Below are 22,613 nucleotides of genomic sequence, written 5' to 3'. Positions count from 1 at the left end.
TTAGGGAATCCATCTCGATATATATCATTTAAACCTAAACTCATTTTTGAATATAAAAGCCTTAACCATAGTTTAGTCATCACTCCACGCTTAAGCACTAATGATCATTAGTCCCTATTCTAACTAGTGCTTACCTAAAGACATCCTTCCATAATCAAAATTAGAGGCAACCACTAAGGGATTCTAGTTTTACTAATTAATCAAAATATTCCCTTTTGCGCTTAAAATATAAAAATCTTCTAATTTTGGTTCACCGTGCCCTCCGTAGGAAATCCTTACCAAACCACAATCATATTCGATAAGGTTTCACCCATTCCTTGGTTCGTATCTTTTCTCTTCTGTATGATCATATCTAAAGTGCACTTTCCAATCACCAAAGAGCAGTGTTCTGAAATTCGTATTCTTACAGTTGCTCTTTATCTAAATTGTTTGGACATATTCACTATCATAAAACTACTTTAATAATGTCCACATGTGCTCTTTTCTAAATACTCTTGTGAACTTAATGATAATTCAATCGTTAAGAGTATCTATTCTTTTTCACTTCATAAACTCTCAAACATTAAATCAAATCCATTAGAGCTTTATATCTGTAGAAGATGAGTTGAATGACTAAGTTGGTTGCACTAGGTCTTAATCTTTCAAGGAGACCTATGCACATGAGATTAACATGAGAAGCCATTCAAACCTTTGCGTCCCACACATATTGAAACTCATAACAATGGAGGCATTATTGGTTTAGTTCACTTAAATAAATATCTATTGTGACTTTTTGGTCCTCTAAGCCTAATCATGTAAAGCCAAAATATAATCATTGAAAACTTAAAACACTTGGCTAAAGAAAGTTGAAAATTAAGAGAAGGAATAAATTGATTGAGTGCATAACTTAGAGGGAGCATATATTCTTTCATGGTTATATTAATTAAAATGCTCTCATAATTCTTGTTTTATGCCTAAATGTCCATATGAGTACAACATTGAATTCCTAACTATGCATAGTCGTTTATTGTTCATGTTATCTTGTTGGATGGTTTACATTTTATATGGACTGTTGATTGTACTACTGGAATGCATGTGTAATCTAGAAAGCCTCCTATATGGTGGATGCAATGATGTGTATTGCATGCTGGTAGTGGATATAGGGTCTTGTGTGCCTTGAACTAAATCATATACCACTTGATTGAACCTGTCGGGTACAGGTTTTATGGACAAATGTTCGATTTACAAACGACATACTATCCAAAGATGATTATGATCAAACAAACGTTAAAATCTTTTTGAAAGGATGAGTGAAAACTAAATGAAAATAAAATTTCATCCTTACATAATCATCAAGCACTTAGAGAGCTAAGCACCTTCCCTATAGAAAGAACTTATAGGAATCACATGCATCACCATCGTTTATTGAAATATTAAGGCTCTTCTGATATCCCTGAACATTATATCCAGCACTTAAAGCTTTATGATTCGATATGGAATGTTTTTGGTTCATGAACTCTATAGTATGCCTTAATATCTATTCTCTAATGCATCTATGGTCTATAGGGATAACAATACTGATAAGGATGATTAATAGTCAGTATGGTTGATTTAAAAGTTTTAAAATGATTGCTTATACTACTTAGCATAATGAAATTAGTCTTTAACTGGCATAAGCAATTTATTGCATCTAAGTTAGAATCCAAATCGATGGGGGGAGCATCCAAAAATTAAAATGCCTATCTTATTATGCTCACCAGTATTTTAGGCTTAGATGTGTTTTGAAACTTCTATGGCATATGCTTAAATGAAATGATATGATTGAAAATCTTAATTTGAAGCATGATGTTTATTTTTGCCACAGTCATCTATTTTTACCATATGATCTTGTATTTGATTGATTAAATTTTTAGGATCTATATGGTTGTTCTTTTCTGGTTATATGTTGTATTGCTCTTAAATGAAATACCAGAAAAATATTGCTTAAATTAAATTATAGTCTCTCTTTCAGCAAGCACCCCTAGTATTTCTTGAAAACATTAAAGGGGATATATATTTTTATACACATATATAATTATATATACATTTTTATTTTTACAAGAAATGTTCTTTTCGTGACATATGTTTTATTTCTTGCTTATGTGTTTAAATGCAATATTTTTAAAATAGTTTTAAATTTTTACATGCCCTTTTACTAATGCCCTATTTTGTTCTGATGCGTTTGTCATCATCAAAAAGGGGGAGATTGTTGACTTTTCGAGTCCGATCCCTGATTTTGATTATGACAAACTGCATATTACTAATGTGTGTTCCTAGTACTTGAACAAGTCATTAATTCAGTACACACACATGAGAAAGGATTGTTGGAAGCATGAAAGACTTAAAGATTATACTCTTGTCATACTCCATGGAGAATTCGAAAAGCAGAAGAAAGAAGAAGAAAATTCTTATTGTAAATGTATTTATGTTTCAAATTTTGTCTGTAATAATCTATATCAATCTATAATAATCTCTGCATGTCATGCATGTAGGTAATTGTAAGCTCAATAAGACCATAGTTTGACCATAAGGAGCGAAATAACCTTAAGGCACCTTCAGTCGACCGACGCTGGATTTTTGAGACTATCTCAAAACGGCCATAGAAAATACCTTAGGTTCCTACATGTATGCACAAATAGTCCCCATAATAACTTGCTCAAGGGATCAAATTGAAAATGAATTGGACCATATAGGCAAAATTGTGAGAGTTCGAGCGACCAAACCCTAGGTGTTCAAAACACCTTGGCCGCCCGAACCGTTGAGATGTCAACAATTTGACCAGACTTTGGGTAACCGAACCTAAAATGACCATATCTCGCTCCGAGCGACTGAACACTTAGAAAGTGACTTTTCACCAACAAAGGCTACTGAACTTTACAGTTCAAAACATGCCTCGGGTGACCGATCCCTCTGTTCGTTTAACCGAATGCATCGTCGGGCAGCCGAATTGCACGCCAAAACTTTCTGACTTTGTTAAGCCAATCGAGTTTAAATTCGTGCATCCAAACCATTTAAAAAGCCTTTTTGAGTTGGGTCTATTCAGGTGACCAAACTAAAGTTCAACAATCCAAATCTTCTCGGGTTACTTAATTAGTTACTAAGGTTAAAAGGGTTAAACAGGGTTAATTTTTATAAATTGATTTAAACATTTTCTAATAATGCCCTGCATGTCCTAAATGGTCATAATTAGGCCTTTGTCTATAAATATGAGTTCATTTGTGAGGTTTAAGTAGAGATTAAGAAAAATCATTTGCCAAATTTCTCTCAAACCCAGAATCCAATTTTGCCTATAATACTTCCAAACACTCTCATACCTTCCTTCCATTGATTAATTTTAGCTTTGTGAGAGTTCTTGCTTGGGTTATTGCTTAGTATTATTGCTTATACTCCCATTACTTTGCTTGGTTATTGGTATTGATTTTGGGGAGTTAAGCAATGTTTTTCCCACAGATTTTATTTAATAAATCTTGTGTTGGGAAAAACCTAGTAGCTTGAGGATCTTTGCATTGTGGTTGCAAGATTCCTATAGCTATATTTTATCGTGCAAACATTTTTACAAGCTATATTATTCTTTCAAATAACTTTTGAGCATGTTTCATTGAAGAAAATATTTTTGAGTTGATTTGAATATTATAGCAGCATCTTTGAAACTCTAATTCATTATTGAAATTCGATATAACTTTTTTCAAAGAAATAGCTTCATTACACTCTTGAGAATTCTTGCGATCATATCTTGCTGAGTGTGACTTGCATAAAAATATACATCATTGAGCTTACATTTACCTATATAGTTTATGTGCATTTGATTGATTAAATTTGGTACATATCTACTTGATTGAGAAGCATAATCATTGTACCCTGTTATATTGTGAAAAATATTGTTGTATTCCAGGCATGGCTTGAGGGGGCGGTAATCTAGCCTGTAAGGATTGTTAGGGCCTTCTTTACCCTACAAGGAAAATTTTTAAAGGTTGAGGTCAGCCCTGTGCTAATTGACCTGGTTGTATTAGGTGTCGCTCCACCCGTTAAGTGAGCTTATAGTATAATCCTTGTGCAGGTGTGCTAAGGCAAGGATGTAGGCAGGATTGGCCAAACCCTGATATCATATTCGGTGTCAAGTTTACATTTCCTACATTATATTCTGCTTTGTGCTTGATTAAAATTTCCTACTGAGTATACTGCATATTTGATTGGCACAAAATTACTTTTTTGGTTGAGAAATATTGAAGTTGTGGTGCATGTTCTAAAAATGGTTTAATATGTCATATGTGCAATTTCACATACATTTAGATTGTCCCTTGGTTGCATAATACTACTGCTGGATTAGTTGATCCCAGGGAACAAATTTTTTAAATTTCTAATTCACCCCCGCCTTGGGATTGCACCAAAGCTAAGAAGGAGATATAAGCAAAACTCTTCACATGTATATAATACTTATTTATCTTATAAAAGAAAAGGGTATGACTTGTTTGCTTGTCTATACAAAAGTGTCAGGGGCTTAAATAAGAAAATGGAATGGATTGTTAGGAAAGAAAACCCCGTAGGACCAAAGGAAGATCGGATTCCAATAGAAATTATATAAATATTTTAATTATTCCTTATATCTTAGGCTCAAGGGGATTGGTGACCAAATGGCTTAGGAAGTGGTTTGAGCTTAAAATGTAGAAACTTAGTATATGCATCCACTACACAAAATTTATATGCTAAGAATCCTGGAAAATGAAGCCAATATGAAAATTCAAATAAAATATCCAATCTGAACGTAACACATATATACATCATAATGAATGGGTAAAATGTAAATTTATTAGCTGTAGCATGCATACTATGAACTAAAATGGAATGAGATATTCTCTATTCAAGTGGATGTCATCTCCTACATAATTCGTATCATTCCTTTGAATTGTTCATAGTAATGGTTATGGGCTTATTTGAGTCATATCTTGAACCTTACTCTTCTGAGATGAAGCACACAAATCATCATATCTTGATTAGTACCTTAGAGGCATGCTAAAGAAAATCCACTTCCAATTGGACAAAGGCATTCTTGCTTGGTATATAATTCTTAATGTTTAATCCATACTTGAATATAAAAATCTTAAGTTAAGCATACTTTTGTCCATAACACAAGATTAAGCTTTAGGGATCCATCCTATATCATATATCACTAAACTCATTTTTTAATATGAAAACCTAAATCAAAATTTAGTCATCACTCTAGGTATAAGCACTAATGATAATTAATTCCTATTCTACTAGCACTAATTAAAAGTAATCCTCATCATAATCAAAATTAGACGTATTCACTAAGAAATTCATATTTTATAGTCAAATAAAAATATTCCCTTTGATCTTAAAGTATAAAAATCCTTTAATACTGGTTCACCACCTCCTCCATAGGAAATATTTACCACACCATGATCACATTCGGTAAAGTTTCGTACTATTCCTTGGTTCATATCCTTGCTCTTAATTATGATCATATCTAAAGGATACTTTCCATTATCCAAATAGCATCGTTCACAACACTCATATACTCATAAATGCTCTTTGCCCAATCTATTTGGACATGTTCTCTTCCACGAACACATTTTGAATTTTTTCCACTCATAATCCTCCTAAATACTCTTTTGAACTTAATGATAATTTAATTGTTAAGGGTATTTATCCTATCTCGTTTCATAAGCTCTCAAACTTTAAATCAAAACAATTAGGACTTTTGATTGGTATCAAGTAACTAAAATGATTGTTATAGGTTTTAACATACATGGAAATGCAAATGACAAAGAAACCTATGCACGAACAATTAAAGTCAAACGCCATTTGAACTTGAGCCTCTCACGAATAGAGATTCATAAGAAAAGAGGTTGAAGTAGGCTTATTACACTTAAAATAATATTCATCGCGACTTTTTGGTCTGATAAGCCTATGCATCCAAAGTCAAGTCTAAATCATTGAAAATATTAAAAGATTTGACTAAAGAACTTGAAAAATAAGGCATAATTTGGATAAGTACTTAACTTAGGAGGAGCATCTTTCTCTCATGGTCATATAAATTAAAATGCTCTCATAATCATACTATATGTTTATATGCCTTTATGAATTGCACTACAAATTACTATCCATGTTATACTGAATGACTAAATATCGTTGATGGATGGTCTAGATGTTATGAACCATTATTTAAGCTACCTGATTGCATGCTTGTATTGAATGCCTTTTGCATGGCGGATGCAGTTATGTGAATTGCATGCTGGTAATGGATCTAGGCTGTTGCATGCTTTGTATGAACTATTTATTGAAAACAAACAGATTTCGGGTACATGGTAAAATGGTAAATTTCGGCGACTGCAAGGTCAGCTCCTCCTGAAAATGTCGAAGAATTCATCTTGGTAAATTTCTTTATCGTACACTCGTGGCCTGTAGACGGGCCTCCCTACTCTCTAGTACTCGGTGCGATCTTAGCCATAACCTAGTGAGTTACACTGTGTAGTACTGCATCTAAATCAGCTCTATTTGTACATGAGGGCCTTGTACCCTCACTATTGCTCACATGAGTGCCGCCACTACCCAAGTCCATCTTGTAAAGATAATAAACATAGCTTAAGGACCCCACCCTTATAATTTACATATGTAACTAAAACTCATATTATCCCTTCTATCTTGACATCCTTATCTTAATTCAAAATTCAATTCTACACTTTAGAAACACAACCCAGTAATAATTTACCATGGCTTTCCTGAAATCGTTGCCCCAGGAAAGACACAGAAACCACCATGGAATTCATGCCTGTAAGCTACAGAACAAAACCTCAAATCCTTTCCCTATACTCTGGTATTGTTTCCGCTGCACTCTAGAGCCTACAGAATCTAGCCACCTAGGCTTTGATACCAAACTGTAACGACCTGCCTAATTTACCATATATTTATTTTTTTTCCACATAAATATAATATTAATAATTCTAACATCCAACTAAATTATCATAATCATGATCAACTTGGACCCATGGGTACCAGAGATATACCTGTCATAAAACTCTGATACCTAAGCAACGAAAAACATAAAATCATACTAGAATTGTACTAAATTCTTCATATATAAATATATATATATACAATCATCCACAAAAAGACCCAAAAGGTATCCTAAGGTCATAATCACAAAAACCCATCTGACCCTATCTCATCTACTTACCTTTCTAAAAGAGTAGCTCGGCCAACTCCTACTGCTGCGAAGCTCTATCTGCCCTCCTACCTGAATTTTTAAAAATGTTTGTATGGCTGGGGTGAGACACCTCTCAGTAAAGAAGATAAACTAATATTAGTGTGTGGCAACATGAGTATTTTTTATGATATACATATAAACAGTACATAGTTCATAATTGGTATAAACAGTTGTATCATATATGAGTAAAACATAATTTATCATAACATAGCTTAACATGCTAAATTTCTGTACTGCAAAATCATCTTATATAACCATATCATACTTGAATTATTACCCACGATAGATAGTTAGTTAGCTATTGTCATCTCTTACCCCCCACATGACAGGGTTGTGTAGCCCGAAGGCGAGACCTAGCAATGGTTGGCCGACCATGCTAAGTCAAACATAGGTGTGTAAGTACGATGGCTCTATTCCACCTGTGCCAGACTACCTGGGGAACTAAAACACTCCCATAAAGCCACATCAACTGCCATCTCCCACACTCTACATAAGATGTGTGGTAGCACTAACATATTCATAATCGTAAACATATAGTTACGGTACCGTACTTCATAAAACTGAACTAAGTTATCCGGGTTCTGATAACATATAATACTTTCCATATTAAAATATAGTTGTTTCGTAATTCAGAGTAATATCTAACATAACCATATTTTGTGATTTACATATCATTCGTAATCACGACATCAACGTCGGTATAATTAATAAAGTAAAAATCACGATAACAATGCTGGCATAATTCATAACGTAAAAATCACAGCATTTACGCCAGCATAATTCATAACGTAATAATCATAAATTCTTGCACCATTTATCATAGTCTTAAAACCATAGTTCCTGTACTATTTTTAAGGTTTTCCTGAAAACTACTATAACATGCTTATCATGGAAAAATCATAATATTTCAATATAACATAATTTTCATGGAAATATTATACTTAGACCGCACAGGGACTTGCATATGATAGGATACCTAGTGAAGTTCTATGGTGGGTCTTAAAAAAAAAAAAAGGTATATGTTGTAGGTATACCGATGTCATTAAGGATATGTATGATGGAGTAATGACTAGTGTAAGGACTATAGATGGAGAAACTAGAGAATTTCCAATTACCATAGGTGTACATCAAGGATTTGCTTTGAGTCCTTATCTTTTTGCTTTAGTGATGGACCAATTGACTAAAAGTATTCAAAAGGAGATTCCATGGTGTATGTTGTTTGCAGATGATATTGTATTAATTGACGAAACTAGGGATGGAGTCTAGGCTGAGTTGGAATTATGGAGAGAAGCTTTGGAATCTAGAGACATTAGGATAAGTAGAAATGAAATAGAATATATAAAATTTAATTTTAGTAATGAAAGGAGGAATATTGGAGACAAAGTTAAACTTGATGATGAAGAAATAAATAGCACTTTTAGATTTCGATACCTTGGATCTATTATGCAAGCTGAAGAAGAAATTGAAGATGATGTAATGCATAGAGTTAAAGCAAGTTGGGTAAAATGGAGAAGTGCTTCAAGTGTTCTATGTGATCGTAGAATACCCTTAAAATTGAAAGGGAAGTTTTATAGGACAGCTATACGACCAGCTATGCTATATGGATCGAAATGTTGGGCGACGAAGAAATATAATATCCAAAAAGTAAAAGTTGCTAAGATGCGGATGCTTAGATGGATGAGTGGTATAACATTGAAAGATAAATTAAGGAATGAACATATTCATGGTAAGTTAGGTGTAGCTCCTATAGAAGATAAAATAAGGCAGGGATGACTCAGATGGCATGGACACTTGCAACGTAGGCCTTATAGTGCACCTGTAAGGAAGAGTGACTTAGTTATTATGGGGGGCAGTAGAAGGGGTAAGGGTAGACCTAAAATAACTTGGGAGGAGATAGTGAGTAAAAATTTAATATCCTTGAATCTATCAAAAGAAATGGTCCATGATCGTATAAATTGGCGAAAAAGGATTCATATAGCCGACCCCACTTAGTGGGACTAAGGCTTGGTTTTGTTGTTGTTGTTGTAGACCACACAAATGTACATTGCCTTACAAACTCATAATTTATTCTGAAATCATATTTCCACATAAAATGTGTTAAAATCATTTCCCTATTGAACAACAGTATTTCCAAACATAATTTTATATCATATATGTTTTCCTGAAAATAAATGTTTAATTCATAATAATTGCATGAAAAATACTGACTTAATTTATCCCCTTACCTGACTTACTGAGAAGCCCACAAAGTATTCCAAATCGACACTCATGTGTTCCTCAGCTAAACACCTTGACATCACATTTTTTCCAACAAAATTTCAATATTATTCTATCTAAGCATTTTCCTCAGTCCAGAAACATTAAATACCTTATAAAACTCAAAATAACCAACTTACCCATATTTTGGGATGGTGCCCAAGTTGGCCTAACCGACGAACTACTCCAGCAGATTTGAAGAGAATCTTCCTAGGAGTAGCATGGCAACTTCTGATCGTCGAATTGATGAGAATTGAAGCCATAAATCAAGAGAGAAGGAGGGGGAGACATTTTAGAGAGAGAGAAAGACATCCATGCAAAATTCTCACTGAAAAACCCGGCCTCAACATATTTAAGGTGTGGATTCGTCGACAAGACACGTCACCTCGTCGACGAGTCCATGAAGGGAGTTTGCCGACGAACACTTACTCCTCGTCGATGAGTTTCAAGCCCTGAAAAAGACCTCTTGGTAAATTCTCATCGACGAGCCCAAGAAACCTGTTCGTCGATGAGCACTTTGCACTCGCTGATGAGACCCTACTGAAACCCCTTTTTGAAAAATCCTTTTCTCTCCTTTCTTTTTTATTTAATTACTATAATTCTTCGGGTCTCTACACTGTAACTTTCTTTGCTTTATTTTTCTCATTCTTCCTTTCATTTATTGCTAGTTCATAAGTAATGAGTGATTCAATCAATTCATCAACCGATATCTCCTTCAGATTCCGTACTTCTGCTATTGCAATAGCCTTAGCTTCCCAAACTAGTGGTACTCCCCTAAGTATTTTCCCGATTAACTCATATGTAGGGTAAGATTTATTAAGATCATTAAAGAATTCGTGATGTGTGTAAATCTAGTGTACATGGATTGAATAGATTCATCAGCAGTCATTTTAAATGCCTCATATTCACTAGTAAGCATGTCTATCCTACTATATTTTAGTTCCTTAGTACCTTCATTTGTGACTTCTAATTTTTCCAAAATCTCTTTAGCAGTGTTATCGGCTATCACCCTATTAAACTCATTTACATCTACTGCACAGAATAACAAGTTCATTGCAGTAGCATTTATTTGTACAAATTTCCAGTCTTCCTCTATATACTCATCTTCATTCTTAGGAACATTTACCTTGTCAACTACTTTCATAGGAACATGATTTCCTTTTGATACAATTTTCTACACCTTCCAATCAACATTTAAAAGATATATACTCATTCTTCTTTTCCTGTAGGTGTAATTTAGACCGCAAAAAATACGTGGTCTAGTGGACAAGTGCCCCTCACCGAATGGGGCTACACCGATGTGTGCCATGTGATTTTTTTTACAAAAATAACAGCTAAGTCTATGTAACCTTGCTCTGATACCAAATGTGAATTACGGCGTTAGTCCAAGAAGGGGGTGAATTGAGTATTTTTAAAAAATAGGTCCTTTAGGTTCTAATTTTGAAAACGATAATTTCAAACTTGCAAACTACCAATTACTACCTCAATCAATTTTTTTAATCAACTCAATGAGTAATTTTAAGTGTCTTTATCAAGCATACAATGTTACCCAATTACTCAAACATGCACCAAGTGATCAACACATACACAATATGATTATGCGGAATTTAAATGGAGATAAGGGTAAGAGAGATGCAAACTCAATTTTACGAGGTTCAGCCTACCCCAGCCTGCATCCTTGTCTTGAGTAACCCACTCAAGGATTCCATTAAATAATCAGCTCCTTTAACTAGGATGGAGCTTCCCTTACGACCTTCTACCTACAAGAGGCGTAGCTTCCTCCTCAATCCCGGTTCACAACCTGAACCGTGTATACAAAATGGAGATTACAATTTTTGTAATAACTCAAAAACACTTCTACACAAAGCGAATGAATACAATAAAAACCTAATACATGCTCATATGATAGAAGTTGAAGCTCAATGTGTGAGTATGATATTCAATGATATTTCTTGAAATAAGTGATGAATGATCGCTATATAAAATGTGTAGGACAAAGACACTCCAACAATCTAATCAACTATATGATTTTTATAAAATTATTTGAATAGCCGGTATAGTTTAGAAATCCAAATCAGATTTATGATATTCATAGAAATAACTCAAAACAATTGATTTTCTGTAGAGATCAAAACTATAGTCTTTATCAAAATACTTAGTCAATAAACTTTCTCTAGAGTATTAAATCAGATAATTTCTTTAAACAATAATTATGCTAAGATGAAATCTTTGAGTAAATAATAAGCTTGATAGTTTTTCAAAGATTTGAACCTTTAACCATAACTTTTCTCAAATAATGATATTTTACAAAATGTATATATATAATTAATAACTCAAGATCAATCTCTCAAATAAAATATTTGAGAATAAGTTTGAAAACAAAATTTGAGAATAAGCAAACAATTAGTTTGATTACCAAACCTCAATACCCAAGTTGTTTGCACAATATTTGCTAGAATGCCTTTTGAAAATCAACATAACCCAAGCTCAGATTTGATGTGAATGCTTTGAAATTGTAGGCAAGGGCTTAACAATGTATTCAGTGCTCTAGAAAGATGTGCAAAAAGTTCAAGGTTCCCAAGAACCTTCAAAAAGTTGAGGCACTAGGGTTTTTAGGTTACCTTTATAAGTGTTCTCGGCCCTAGCTTTAATCCTGGCTATTGGATCAAATAAAAATAATTGCTTTCATCCTTGTCCGTGCCGAATCACGTTTCAACATTTCGAACTTCGTCGACGAATGGGTACATACGTTGATGAGTGTACAACACTCATTTGTCAACGAAGACATGAGTTCATCAGCGAGAGCACTATCTAAACTTTTAGATCTCTCGGTATTTTTTCGTCGATGAGACAACACTATTCAGTGTCGAATGGCCTTCATGAGTTCGTCGACGAGGCTATTGGGTTTGTTGACCTTATAGGTCACGCCTGGTTTAGATAATGACAAATACCAATGCATATTTGAGGTTATGTGCAGGAACTCTAATTGGCAAATCATAATGATTGCACAAAGAGAGATTGAAGATTGAAGACCCAATGTATATCTATTGTATTGTATTTCATATTTATTCAAATGGTCTGTAATAGTAAATAGGTTTTATGTCTTGTAATAATTACATGCATCACCTGCATGATTTAATAGGTAAGCTCAAAATGAAAATAACCTTAGAATGACCTTAGGAATTACCCTTCGGCCGACCGGATTTTTTCGGTTTCATAAAGAAGGCCTAAAAATGACCCTAGGACACTTATTATTGCACATATATGTGTTAGTCATTTAAATAGGGTGCTTGTTGAATGAAATAGGACCGAAATGCACAAAATGTACACCTTCATTCGCCCATTATTTCATGTATATTTTCCCCCCGGTTGACCAAACCTGGTTCGGCTCAACCGGTTGACCATAGCCCAGTCAACTAAACTTCTATAGTTCAATTGACCCCGGTCGACCGAACCTCCATGAAGTCAACTCTATTGACTTCCTAGTCGACCGAGCAATTTTTGTATGCACCAACCTGGTGACCAAGTTCTTACGTGTGGGAACCCAATGGTCTAGTCAACCGACCAGTTTAGTTCAAAGTGACCCTGGTCGACTGAATCACACTAATTTGGGAAAATCGCCTCGAACATACCTGTCTGATCGACCGACCTTGAAGTTCATTTTTGGCCCGGTTGACCGAGCCTCAAGAACTTTGGTCGACCAAACTCATCCTGGTCAACCGATGCTCTCAGGTTGCCCTATATTTTTACCGTGGTTAACTATTTTTTAACAGGGTTAAAATAACTAAATATCATTAAAACTTTCTTTTTAATAATCCTGACCATGCCCCTAACAGTTATAATTCTAGGGGAGTCTATATATACCCCTTCATTTGGGATGATTAGAGAAGAGATTAGCCAACCTGATTAAGAAATTCTCTCTCAAGCTCTAAACTTCTACTACTCATTTTCACACTCCACTTTCACTCATACTTACCTTCTACTATCGTCTAAACTCTTTGTAAGTTGATTAAGTGATTGTTTTGGAAAGGTTTGCTCTCCTTGTCTTGATGGATTGATTCCATTTTCTCGAGAGCAAATCCTTGAGTATTCTTAGGAGACTTTATTAATAAGTCTTGCCTAAGAAGACCTCATTCAATCTTCCGAGATTGTATATTCATTGCAACATCTTGAGATGCTCGTATTTTATTTTGGTTGCAAAAAAATCATTTACAAATATCTATTGTGTTCTATCTTGAAAAATATTTGAAATGATATTTGTTTGTGAGTCAAAATCTTTGTGGAAATATTCCTTAAGCTTTATCTATTGCTGAATACAAAGATTAAATTTCCTTTTGCAAACCAAATCTATACGTTGCTTAAGATTTATATGATTGATATATTTAGCTGATTGAAATATTTCAGAGTTGATTGATATCGTTGTGTGAGTTGTTAGATTGAATACATATTGTGATACAAAAATCATATAGGTTTGCACTCTCACGCACCAATTACATCGATAAAAAATATATTTGAGAGTTGATGTACATTAAACCACATTGAGCTTACTTATTATATCTTGTTGGTGGTGTGTGTGATTGCGCATAACTGGGTACACATCTGCTTTACTTCAAAGCATAATCACTATACCAATTTCATTGATTGTGAACATACTGTTGTATTTCCAAGAACAGGCCTGAAAAGGGAAACTAGCCTTGTGAAATAGTCTCGTATTGGCTTAGACTCAGTTAGGAAAGTTAGGTGCATCATCCTGTTAAGGTATAGGTTGAGGTCAGCCGCGCTAATTGACCTAGTTGTAAAGGTTGAGGTCAGCCCTGTAGTAATAGACCTAGTTGTAATCGGTGTTGTTCCACCCGTTAAGTGAGCCTTTAGTGGAATCCTCGGGTTTTCGAGCTAGAGGCAGGGACGTAGGCACAGTTGGCCGAACCTCGATAACATATCTTGTGCCTTGTTTATATTTCTACACTTTATATTAACTACACATGTATGTTATGGTGTAAATGATGTGCTTGATTTAAATTTTCGCACATTATATTATTGGTGCATTTGGAATTGCATAGAAAGACCCTAGATTGTATTATACGGGTATTTCATTTAACCTATGAGATAAATTTTAAAATTCCAATTCACCCCCCCCCCCCTCTTGGGAATACACCAATTCTAACAGGGTTCGTCAATATTAGGCCACTAAAATTTGCCTCGAAAAATTTATTCAACCTAGACTAATATAAATAAATTTTTCATGAATGCATGAGTTCTAAGGTCTATCTAAAATGTATTTAAGCTTTGAATTAAATTATATGAAATGTAAATACATTTAATACTAAATACCCATTCCCATTGACGATCTCGAACTTAAAGCTTGCTTCTCCATCCTTTAATTCTTCTAGTTCCATGGATTGAGCCAAGTGGCATGTAATGTAGATTCCTCATGGCTTCCGTATCATGCTTACCATGCATGCATTCTAACTTATGATTCCGTTCACAAACTCAATTGCACAGGTCAAATACCAAGTGATTTTTCATTATTAAAATAGGATTGGAGTTATAGAGTCAACACTTAGGATAGTCCCCAAATCACATATACTATTAGGGGAAACAAGTAATTGAAATAGGACTGAAAGGAGTAAAGTAGTAAGGTTTCGAGCGACCGGAGCTTGGTGTCCAAAACACCTCGGTCGACCAAATCGTTGAATGGTCAGCAAATTGACCTGACTTTGGGTGACCGAACCAAAAAGGACTTCGCTGTCCTCAGTCAACCAAACCTTGAGATGTAATAACCCCAAAAAAAATGTAGAATAATAATAATAAGAATGGTCATTTAGTTAGTATCAAAATGAAAATGTTTCTTTGTTAGGATCCTTAATTCCATATTTGATGCCTAAGAAAGAACTTGTCTAAGCGAGTGTTCAGAGACCATTGCGGCTCAGTCGCTCCCTAGAGGTCAGCCTAGTCAAAATGGAATTTCATAGGATAAATTGGGTTGACACTGTTTGTATACATAAATAAGTACATATACATAAAATAATGTTTTGACTATCATAATTTGTACAAATATATGATAAAATAATAATAATATAGGTATCTTATGCGGGGCCTACAAGACCGTGTGGGGCTCATATGAATCTCGAAGCCGTGTGGGGGTCCACATGAGTCTCAAAACTATGTAAGACTCATAAAATCGTATGAGAACTAATGGAATTATGTAGGACCCACTTGAGTCTCAAAGTTGTGTGGGCCTACAAGACCATGTGGGCCCCACATAAGTTTTCAAAATTCAAACTTAATTCTTATTTGAAAAATAAAAATAAAAAGTACTAAAACATAGCTAAAAAATAATTATTATTATTTTAAAAAATAAAAAATAAATAAATATAATAATTAATTAATTAAATGGGAGTGTCCGCAAGCACTCCCATTTATCCCACATGATCCCCATCCCTATCTCATACCTAACCCATCCCATACCCATTCCTTAATTTTAAAAAATTATAATTTCACCCCTCCCCAAACTTTTACAAATTCCATTTTCTTCCACAAAATTTTCCCATAAATAGGAAGCTCTCAACCTTCATTTTTCACAAAAAATTTTCAAATGATGAGAAGGATTACTAAGTGAAAGAATTTGTTATGGAGGGAGAATTTTTCTTATAATTAAAATTCTCACTCACCCACTTTTTCCGTTATCATTTTTTAAAAAGATATTCGTTGTGATTGTAGCACAAGGTTAAGTAAGAGGTAAGTAAATTTGATTATGTTATACTTTTATTTAAAATTTATACCCGAGTTTATTTGTAAGTAAATTTAGATCATGTTAGTTAGTTTCACAAAATTCTCCTGAATTTATTTTTACACATATTTAATTATACTAGTTTATTCTTTAATATACTTGCATTTATTTTTGAGTTAAGAAATGTTCTAAACCCCTCGGGTATTTTACATCATTAATTTCTATTCAAGAAAATATTTTTAATACGAAAATTGTGTGGCATAAGTTTATTTATACGTTGCATATTTCAGGAAAATACGAGTAAAAATGAGATTTTCATAATATTATTTTAATTTGTACAAATTATGTAATAAAAAAAAATTTAAAACCCCTTATGACTCAGATGATACAAAAAATTACGAATGCTCGGTACTGTAGTTTAAAATTTAAACGGATCAGAGCGCACCCACACTGTTAACAAAATGGTTATGTATGGTAGTGGATTTCTCTTGAGTGCACACCTAGTTCCGGATTATGACTTAATAAGGAAAATCTCACTTAATGATGATGTACGTTGATTTAGTTTGGTCGACCAGGCAGCTAAGTCCAGTCTTCGGACTACACAACTGAGTCATAGGGGTAAACATGACTTACGACTAACAGGCCTAAGTATGTTTTTTACAATATATGTTTATACATATTTAATTACGTGTACAAAGTTATTGATGATTTGAAGGAAAAGTATATGTTTATATGAATAGAGTCATTCTTGTGCCTAAATAATGATGTAAAGGGAACGTATAAGGAAAATTATATATATGTATATAATTAAATATTTTTGTTACAGTTTTAAAGTTATCGTTAATAAATTCAACTATTATAGTTTATGGTAAAAGTTTTATGTAGAAATTTTTAAATTTACATTTATTTTAGCAGCAATTTTGAAGTTATAATATTAAATATTGTCCTACAAAATTATAAAAGCTCATTTTGGCCACACACTAATAATAATCTTATTTACTTACTAATCATCATCTCACCCCAATCATATTTTTACATTTTAGATAACTCTAAAAGATATATCAGAAATTAGGCATAGCAAGCATGCGGATAGGAATAGGAAAAAAAGAAGAAACTTTATTAGTAATATTAGTATGATGCGAGATGATTATGTTTGTGTAATTTTTCTTCTTTTAGAATAAATGATTGTAATACGGTTAATTAGCGCTCTAGTTTAATAATAATCGAGTTTATTTACTTCCGCTGTAAATTAATGGCAAAAAGTAAACATCCCAAATCCTTCGGGATTTGGGGCATTACATTTGGTATCATAGCAATAGGTTATAGGTTCTGTAGATTTTAGGAAATAATTTTATTAGAGCATAGGCATAAACCATGATGTGGGTAAGATTGGACAAACTAGGATGTTTTTCTTTTACCTATAACATTAATTAAATTTTAAAGATAAGGTTATAACTCTAGTCCTTTCCCTCATAATGGACCCGAAGAACAACAATGTAAGTGTTGAAGGAAACAAGAATAATATGTGGACTTGCAATGGAGAAGAAATCAATGCTACTATGGTGATGCGTAATATGGTACAAGTCATGGAGCAATTTCTACTAAATGCCAAGAAACAAAATGGTTCACCAACCCATGAAGGTTGTATAGTTGAACAGTTCAATTAAATGCACCCTCCGACTTTTGAGGGAAAATATGATCCAATTGCTGCAGAAGATTGGATTCAAGTAATGGAAGAAATACTCTGAGTCCTTCATTGCATGGACGAACAAAAGGTTCTATATTCTGCCTATAAAATGACTAGTGAGGCCAAACATTGGTGGAACTTGAAAAAATTACTCCTAGAGGAAGGACCAAATCCAACAATCCTTATATGGGAGCATTTTACGGAAGTCTACTTTGAACAATTTTTCCCCAAAACCACTAGAGATGCTAAGGCCAAGGAGTTTTTGGAGTTAAAATAGAGAAAATTGAGCGTACAACAATATGTGGCAAAATTCATTGAATTATCCTAGTTTGCATCATATGTGGTTCCAGACGAATCATAGAAAGCCTGAAAATTTGAAGAAGGCTTGAACTCAAGGATTTATGAATAGGTAGCAATATTCGAGGTTGAAGACTTCTCTAAATTGGTAAACAAAGCAACAAAGGTAGAAGAAAGTCTACAAAAGAGTGCGGAAATATCCGGCCAGAGAAAGAGGCCCATGCCACAAGGGTTTCACTCTAGTAGAAATCAGGGACCTTGGAAAAGGAGCAACAAACAACAACAACAACAACAATAATGTGGGGCAAGGGCAAACAACGAGAAATCCAAATAATACACAAAGCACCCCTTGTCCAAAATGCAACAAAATCCATGGGGGTGAGTGTCGAACCGGATTAGGGGTCTGTTATCGCTGTAATAAATCACTGGCAACAAGAATGCCTACAAAACAACTCCTACAACCCAAATCAACAAAGTGGAGGCAACCAGGCACCTCGAAACAATAATTAACAGAACACCACTCAGGCGCGTGTCTATGCCCTCATTTCAGGAGATACAAAAAATACTAATGATGTGGTGACAAGTATTATTCCCATATTCTCCAAGAAAGTAGTAGTATTATTTGATTCTAGAGCCACACACTCCTTTATATCTATAGCTTATGTTAAAATATGTGGGGTAGAGACTCAGCAATTAGAAACTGAGTTATTTGTGGTCAGACCAACGGGAACCTCGATAGTATGTAAAAAAATACTTAAAGGTTACCTAATTTGTGTTGAGGAAAGAATACTACCAGCTAACTTGGTAGTAGTTAGTATGCATGAGTTTGACGTAATTTTTGGGATGAACTAGCTAGCTTCTAGCTATGCTAATATAAATTTCTATAATAAAGAGGTGGTGTTTAGACCTCCTAGAGAGCAAGAATACAAGTTCAATGGAACTCGTGTATGCCCTTCACCACAAATATTGTCGGCTATCTAGGCAAAGAGATTACTCTTGAATCGATGTCAGGGGTACCTAGCATGCGTGGTGGAGGCACCAAGGGAAGAATTAAAGCTTGAGGATATCCAAATAGTAAGGGAATTCTCAGATGTATTCCTTGAGGATTTACCGGGCTACCTCCTAACTGCAAAATCGAGTTTGTTATCAACCTATTTCCAGGGACGGCACCGATATCCAAAGCTCCATATAGAATGGCACCAGTAGAATTGAAAGAACTAAAGGAGCAATTACAAGAGCGGCTGGATAAAGGGTTCATCAGACCCAGTGTGTCACCATGGGGAGCACCAGTACTATTCATTAAAAAGAAAGACAGATCGATGAGAATGTGTATTGATTATCGAGAAATAAATAAAGTAAAAATTAAGAACAAGTACCCAATACCTCGCATAGATGACTTGTTTGATCAACTCCAAGGAACACAAGTCTTTTCCAAAACTAACCTCTGATTAGGGTACCATCAAGTGAAAATCAAATCAGAAGATGTTCTAAAGACTGCATTCCGAACGAGATATGGTCACTATGAATTCTTAGTCATGCCATTTGAACTGACCAATGCTCCTGCTGCATTTATAGACCTAATGAACAGGGTATTTCGTGAATATCTAGATCAATTTGTGGTGGTCTTCATTGATGATATTTTGATTTATTCAAAAAGCTCTCAAGAACATGAGAACCATTTGAGGCTATTACTCAAAGTACTAAAGGAAAAAAAAAAATCTATGCCAAACTTAAGAAATGTGAGTTCTGGCTCGAAAGAGTTGCATTCTTAGGGCACGTGATATCTAAGGATAGTATTTCTATGGACCCAAGGAAAATAGAGGCAGTAGTGGATTGGGCGAGACTGAAGAATATTCATGAGGTCAAGAGTTTCTTAGGTCTGGAAAGATATTATCGCTGATTTGTGGAAGGGTTTTATAAAATATCTTGTCCTCTGACAAGGTTGCAAGAAAGAATGTGAAGTATGAGTAGACTGATGAATGTGAGCAAATCTTTTAAGAATTAAAGCAATGACTCATCACTGCCCCGGTGCTAACAATTCCATCAGGAGAAGATGGTTTTGTGATTTATAGTGATGCATCTTGGAAAGGACTCGGGTATGTATTAATGCAACAGGAGAAGTTCATTGTATATGCTTCTCGACAACTCAAGGAGTACAAGAAGAATTATCTAACACACGATTTGGAACTAGTAGCTGTGGTATTCGCACTAAAGATCTAAAGACACTATCTGTATGGTGAAAGGTGTGAGATTTTCACAAACCCTAAAAGTCTCAAATACTTCTTCATGCAAAAGGAATTAAACATGAGACAGAGAAGATGGTTAGTACTAATCAAAGATTATTGTTGCACCATCAATTATCACCAGGGAAAAGCCAACATGGTAGCAGATGCATTAAGTCAAAAGTTAATGAATGCGTCAGTCTCGACAATGGGGACCTAACATCAAATCATGATGGACTTGGAAAGATTAGGTGTGGAAATAGTGGAAGGAAATCATCAAGCTCCCATTGCTAATCTGATAATCCAACAGTCTTATTGGAAAAGATTAAGGCTGCACGAATGGAAGATGCAGAACTAGTGAAGATTATGGGTAAGGTACAGAGTGGACTGAAGGGAGACTTTAACATCTCTAACGATGGAGTTTTGAGATTCCAAATTGGATTGTGTGTGCCCAATGACAAAGATATCAAAAGAACAATCTTGGAAGAAGCTCATCGATCTCTTTATGCAATGCATCTAGGAAGCACGAAGATGTATCGGGACTTGAGAGAGTATTTTTGGTGGAATAACATGAAAAGGGAGATTGCACAATTCATGGAACAGTGTCTTATTTGTCAACAAGTAAATGCTGAACATTAGAGACTAGCAAGACCACTGCAACCACTCCACATTCCCGAGTGGAAATGAGAGCACATCTCTATGGATTTTGTAATTGGGCTACCTCTAGAACTCCATGAACAAAATGCATATGGGTGGTTGTTGATCGTCTAACGAAGAGCGCTCACTTTATTCCGATCAAAGTTAACTACTTTATGACCAAGCTTGCAGAGTTGTATATTCAAGAGATAGTTAGACTACATGACGTGCCACGATTCACATCACAATTCTAGAAGAGTTTGCGAAGAGCCTTGGGATCTTGACTTACTTTTAGCACAGCATTTCATCCTCAAACTGATAGACAATCGAAGAGAACCATTCAGATATTGGGGGATATGCTAAGAGCTTATGTACTGGATTTCAAAAGAAGTTGGATTTAGTATCTGTCGTTGGTTGATTTCGCTTATAACAACAGTTATCAGTCCAACATAGAGATGGCACCATATGAAGCATTATATGGTCGAAAGTGCCGATCCCCATTATATTGGGATAGGGTTGGAGAACGATGACTTTTAGGTCCCGAGATTATACAAAGGACATCTGAGAAAATTAAGCTCATCTGGGACAAAATAAAAACCGCTCAAAGTCGGTAAAGGAGCTATGCGAATACCCGTCAGGGTGAGTTGGAGTTTGAAGTGGGGGATAATATATTTTTAAAAGTTGCTTTAATTAAAAGAATCATGAGGTTTGAGAAAAAAGGTAAACTAAGGCTCGGGTATATTGGATCATTTGTGGTATTGCAGAAGATTGGTCCAGTCACTTACAGAATTGCCCTACCTTCTACACTATCAAGAATTCATGATGTGCTACATGTCTTAATATTAAATAAGTACGTTCCAAACCATTCTCATATGATAAGTTATGAGTCGTTAAAAGTTAGTGACACTCTATTTTAGACAAGAAGGATCAGAAGTTACGCACAAAAAAAGATTTCATTGGTAAAAGTGCTTTAGCACAACCATGACATTTAGGAAGCATCATGGGAACTAAAAGTACAAATACGTTAGAAATACCCACATCTTTTCGACGATAGCAAGCTCGGATGAAAGCATAATATTATACAAGGTACTCATTTTAATTTTAGTAAATTTCGAGGACGAAATTTTTATAAGGAGGGGAGGATGTAATAAGCCAAAAAAAATGTAGAATAATAATAATGGTCATTTAATTAGTATCAAAACGAAAACTGTTTCTCTGTTAGGATCCTTGATTCCATGTTTGATGCCTAAGAAAGACCTTGTTTAAGCAAGTGCTCAGAGACCATTGCGGTTCAGTCACTCCTTGGAGATCGGCCTAGTTAAAATAAAATTTCATAGGATAAATAGGGTAAACACTATTTGTATACGTAAATAAGTACATATACATAAACTAATGTTTTAACTGACATAATTTGTAGATAAATATGATAAAATAATAATAATATAGGCATCCTATGCGGGGCCCATAAGTCTGTATGGGGCCCACATGAGTCCCAAAGCCTTGTGGGGGTCCACATAAGTCTCGAAGCTGTGCAGGGCTCAT

The sequence above is a fragment of the Malania oleifera genome, chromosome 3, assembly GCF_029873635.1.
Source record: "Malania oleifera isolate guangnan ecotype guangnan chromosome 3, ASM2987363v1, whole genome shotgun sequence".
NCBI lineage: Eukaryota > Viridiplantae > Streptophyta > Magnoliopsida > Santalales > Ximeniaceae > Malania > Malania oleifera.
Note: the sequence above shows the minus strand (reverse complement) of the source record.